This window comes from Belonocnema kinseyi, chromosome 1, assembly GCF_010883055.1.
Source record: "Belonocnema kinseyi isolate 2016_QV_RU_SX_M_011 chromosome 1, B_treatae_v1, whole genome shotgun sequence".
Taxonomy (NCBI): domain Eukaryota; kingdom Metazoa; phylum Arthropoda; class Insecta; order Hymenoptera; family Cynipidae; genus Belonocnema; species Belonocnema kinseyi.
This window is the reverse complement of record NC_046657.1, coordinates 26918555-26924554: the sequence shown is the minus strand read 5'-3', so window position 1 is coordinate 26924554 and position 6000 is coordinate 26918555. Positions and strand designations below refer to the sequence as shown.

Below are 6000 nucleotides of genomic sequence, written 5' to 3'. Positions count from 1 at the left end.
AACCAAGATAAAAATTCAGGTAAAAAAAATAATTTTCAATTTAAAAAATACTAATTTTCAAATAAAGAAATTAGTTTACACACAAAAATTTAAAAATTAATTTAAAAAAAAATACATAAATTTGCAATTGAACATGGAATAATTAAATTTTCCGTTTAAAAAATTAATTTTTAAACTAAAATGATGAATCTGCAACCAAAAAATTTAATTTCTAACCAATAATTAAATTTTCATCCAAAGCGTTTAATTTTGTAACTAAAAAGATTGATAAATTTTTGATAAAAATAACCAATGCGATCAATTTTCTCCTAAACAAAGATTTAGTCTTTAAAAAATGCATCGATTTTAAAACAAATATTTGAATTTTTTAAGGAATTTTTAACAAAAATAAAATAGCTAACAAAATTTTAGAAAAAAAAAATTATTTTCAACGAAATAAATAAATTTTCAACCAAGATAAAAATTCAGGTAAAAAAAAAATAATTTTCAATTTAAAAAATACTAATTTTCAAATAAAGAAATTAGTTTACACACAAAAATTTAAAAATTAATTAAAAAAAAAAGACATAAATTTGCAATTAAACATGGAATAATTAAATTTTCCGTTTAAAAAATTCATTTTTAAACTAAAATGATGAATCTGCGACCAACAAAATTTAATTTCTAACCAATAATTAAAATTTCATCCAAAGCGTTTAATTTTGTAACTAAAAAGATTGATAAATTTTTTATAAAAATAACCAATGAGATCAATTTTCTCCTAAACAAAGATTTAGTCTTTAAAAAATGCATCGATTTTAAAACAAATATTTGAATTTTTTAAGGAATTTTAAAAAAAATAAAATAGCAAACAAAATTTTAGAAAAAAAAATTATTTTCAACGAAATAAATAAATTTTCAACCAACATAAAAATTCAGGTAAAAAAAAATAATTTTCAATTTAAAAAATACTAATTTTCAAATAAAGAAATTAGTTTACACACAAAATTTTAAAAATTAATTTAAAAAAAAATACATAAATTTGCAATTAAACATGGAATAATTAAATTTACCGTTTGAAAAATTCATTTTTAAACTAAAATGATGAATCTGCGACCAACAAAATTTAATTTCTAACCAATAATTAAATTTTCGATAAAAATGGCATAATTTAATTTGCAGTTTAACAGCAAATAATGTCTTAAGAAAATGAATACATTTTTAACCAAATATTTGAATTTTAACGGAATTTTAAATGAAAAAGAGAATAGTAAAAAAATTTCAGTAACAAAATTAAATTTCAACAACAAAAAAAACATGTATTTCCAACAGAATAATGAATTTTTCAACCAAACTGATGATTTTTTAAACAAGAAAGGTAAAAAAAAAATAATTTTCAATTTAAAAAATACTAATTTTCAAATAAAAAAATTAATTTACACACAAAACTTCAAAGATTAGTTTTAAACAAATACACGATTTTTTCAAATATTTTATTTTTTAAGGAATTTTCAACAAAAAATAGAATGGTTAAAAATAGCTAGTAAAAGGATTCAATTTAAAAAAAAAATTATTTTCAATGAAATAGTTCAATTTTAAATCAAAAAGATTAATTTTTAGCCAAGTTGATTAAATTTCTACCAAAAAGACTAATTTCTAACAAAATACATAATTTTGCAACCAAATATTTAAATTTTGGAAAGAAGTTTCAAGCAGAGAAATTAATTTTCAACCTATTAGATTAAATTTCTACCAAACCAGATAATTTTTCTTTAGAAAATGGAATTTAAATTTTTTGTTAAATAACAAAATTATAACCAAGATCAATTTTTTCCTAAACAAAAATTAAGTTGTAACAAATTACATAAATTTGTGATGAAATATTTGAATTTTTCGAAGAATTTTTAACAAAAAATAGAATTGTAACAAATTCAGTCAAAATTCTTATCTTGTTTAAATTAAGGAATTAAAAATTTTATTTATTACACTCAATTGAAAAAAAATGTATTCTTAACAGTTTAAACCTCAATTTTTAAGTTTGTTCAATTTTCAAGAATTGAAAATTAAATTTTTCTTCAATTTTCAACAAATGAAAATTCAATTTCTAATTTTCTTGAATTTTTAAAAATTGAAAAATCAATTGTTTAAAAAAATTCAATTTATAGAAAATTGAACAATATTAAAAATTGAATTTTAAATCTGAAAATTCAATTGTTGAAAATTGAAGAGAATATAAAATTTATTTTTTAACGGTTTAAAATTTAAGAAAATTAAATTTTAAACTGTTTTTAATTGAAGAAAAATGATAATTGAATATTCAACTGTTTAAAATTAATGAACATTAATAACTGGAATTTCAACAGTTGAAAATTCGATTGCTTAAAATAACAGAAATTTGAAAATTCAATTGTTTAAAATTTCAAAAAATTGAACATTGATTTTTCAACTGTTTAGAATTAAAGAAAATTTATAACTGGATTTTCAGCATTCAAAATTCAATCGTTTAAAATTGAAAAAAAAATTAAAAGTTGATTTTTCAACTGTTTAAAATTTAAGAGAGTTGAAAATCAAATTTTCAACTGTTCAGATTTGAGAAAATTAACAACTGGATTTTCAATACTTGAAATTGCAGTTGTTTAAAATTGAAAAAAATTAAAAATAGATTTTTCAACGGTTTAAAATTTGAGAAAATTGAGTTTTTAACAGTAGAAAATTAAATTGTTGAACATTGAACAAAATTAAAAATTAATTTTTCAACTTTCAAGTTGAAAAAAATTGATACATGAATCTCACACTGTTCAAAATTGAAGAAAATTGATACCTGGATTTTCAGCGATTGAAAATTCGATTATTTAAAATTAAAGAAATTTGTAAATTCAATTGTTTAAAATTTAACAAAATTGAGCATTGATTTTTTAACTTTTCAAAATTAATGAAAATTGATCACTGGATTTTCAACAGTTAAAAATTCAATTGTTTAAAATTGGGAAAAACAGAAATTGATTTTTCAACAAATGCAAATTTAATTTTCAAAACTAAAAAATTTAATTCTTAGAAATTGAAGAAATTAGACATTTAAATGATAGAAAATCGTAAAATAATAAAAATTTTATTTTTAAATATGAAAATTCATTTCTTGAAAATTCAAAGAAATTGAAAATAAAATTAAAAATTTTTTTAAATTAAAGAAAATTAAAAATTGATTTTTCAACTGTTTAAGATTCAAGAAAATTGAAAATTTATTTTTTAACGGTGAAAATTAAATTGTTAAACATTGAATACCATTAAAAATGAATTTTTCAAATTTAAAAAAATTGATCCTTGAATTTTTAACTGTTCAAAATTGAAGAAAATTATCAACTGAATTTTCAAAAGTTGAAAATTCAATTGTTTAAAATTGAATAAAAAATTGAAAAATAGATTTTTCAGCTGTTTAGAATTTAAGAAAGTTGAATTTTCAACTGTTGAATTTGAAAAAATGGATAATGAATTTTACACTTTTTAAAATTGAAGAAAATTGAAAATTGATTTTTTTAACCCCTGAAAATTAAATTGTTGCACATTGAAGACCGTTCAAATTCAAATTTTCAACTGTTCAAATTTATGAGAAGTGATAATGAATTTTCAACTCTTCAAAATTAAAGAAAATTTAGAACTGGATTTTCAACGGTTAAGAACTCGATTGTTTAAAATTAAGCAAAATTTAATTTTTAACAGCCTAAAATTTAAGAAAATGAAAAATTGATTTTTCAACTGTTTAAAATTTAAGAAAAATGAACATTTATTTTTTGATGTTAAAAATTAAGTTATTAAATATTGAATGCCATTGAAAATTTGAGGAATTTGATATTAAATTTTGCACTCTTTAAAATTGATTTTTCAACTTTTCGAAATTAATGAAAATTGATCATTGAATTTTCAACAGTTTAAAATTCAATTGTTTAAAATTGGAAAAAATAAATAAAAATTGATTTTTCAATTGTTAAAAATTTAAAAAAGTTGAATTTTCAAGTGTTCAAATTGAATAAAATTAAATATTGATTTTTTAACCCTTGCAAATTAAATTACTGTGCATTGAACAACATTAAAATTAAAAATTATCAACTCAAATTTGAAAAAATTTATAATAAATTTTGTACTCTTTAAAATTGAAGGAAATTGATTCCTGGAGTTTCAACGGTTGAAAATTCGATTGTTTAAAATTAAAAGAATTTAAAAATTCAATAGTTTAAAATTGAAAAAAATTGGAAAGTTTAATTTTCAAATTTCTTTAATTTAAAAAATAAATACAAATCGATTTTTCAACTGTTTAAAATTTAATAAAGTTGAATTTTCAACTATTGAATTTGAAAAAATTGATAATAAATTTTGCACTTTTCAGAAATAAAGAAAATAAAAAATGGATTCTTTAACTGTTCAAAATTAATGAAAATTATTGATCACTCGATTTTAAACAGTTGAAAACTCAATTGTTTAAGATTGAAAAAAATATAAAAAATTAATTTTCCAATTGTTTTAAATGAATGAAGATTGATAACTAGATTTTCAACGATTTAAAATTCGATTATTTGAAATTAAACAAATTTGAACATTCAATTGTTTAAAATTTTAGAAAATTGATTTTCTAACAGTTACAAATTCTATTGTTGATCATTAAACAAAATCGAAAAAATTGTTAAGAAATTTTTAACTTTAAAATTGAAGAAAATTGATAGCTGGATTTCCAACTGTTTAAATTTTGATTGTTTAAACCTAAACAAAATTGAAAATTGGTTTTTAAACTGTTCAAAATTAATGAAAATTGACAACTGAATTTTCAACAGTTGAAAATTCAATTGTTTGAAATTAAAAAAAAAAATTAAAAATTGATTTTTCAATTCTTTAAAATTTAAGAAAGTTGAAAATCAAATGTTCAGATTTGAGAAAATTAATAATTAAATTTTCAATACTTGAAAATGCAGTTGTTTCAAATTGAACCAAATTAAAAATCGATTTTTTAACTGTTTAAATTTAAGAAAATTGATTTTTTAACTGTTGAAAATTAAATTTTTAAACATTTAATACTATTAAAAATGAATTTTTGCACTGTTCAAGTTTGAGAAAATTGATACTAAATTTTGCATTGTTCAAAATTGATTTTTAAACTGTTCAATATTAATGAAAATTAATAACTGGATTTTCAACTGTTTAAGTTCAATTGTTTAAAATTAGAAAAAGATTGATTTTCATCTGTTTAAAACTTAAGAAAGTTGAATTTGAGAATAAGGATAATGAATTTGACACAGTTCAAAATTAAAGAAAATTAACTTTTTAACCGTTTAAAATTTAATGAAATTGAAAATTTATTATTTAACAGTTGAAAATTAAATTGTTGAACATTGAACACTATTACAAATTAATTGTTTAACTTTAAAGTTGAAGAAAAATGATAATTGAATTTTACACATTTTTAACTGTTGAATTTGAGAAAATGAATAATAAATTTTTAATTGTTCAAAATTGAAGAAACATAAAAATGGATTTTTTAACCGTTGAAATTTAAATGTTTGAATATTGTACAACATTAAAAATTAATTTTTTCAACTTTAAAGTAGAAGAAAAATGATAATTGAATTTTCAACTGTTGAAAGTTCGATTGTTTAAAATTAAAGAAATTTGAAAATTCACTTGTTTAAAATTTAACAAAATTGAAAATTAATTTTTGAACTGGTCAAAATTAGTGAAAATTGATAACTAGATTTTCAATTTTTTAAAATTGAAAAAAAAATTGATTTTTCAACTGTTTAAAATTTAAGAAAGTTAATTTTTAAACTGTTGAGTTTAATAAAATGCATAATGATTTTTACATTTTTCAAAATTAATGAAAATTGATAACTAGATTTTCAACGGTTTGAAAATTCAATTGTTTAAAATTTTTTAAAATTAAAAATTGGTTTTTCAACTGTTCAAAATTAATGAAAAGTAAAAATTGAATTTTCAACAGTTGAAAATTCAATTGTTTAAAATTTGAAAAAATTAAAA

General features: G+C 18.1%; 1 protein-coding gene across 1 annotated transcript in view; it reads left to right on the top strand.

The window, feature by feature from the left end:
• The window catches only part of LOC117175747 (ATPase family AAA domain-containing protein 2-like), a 169431-nt gene that overhangs the window by 25162 nt on the left and 138269 nt on the right, over positions 1 to 6000 (top strand). The gene's annotated exons all lie outside the window — the stretch shown is intronic.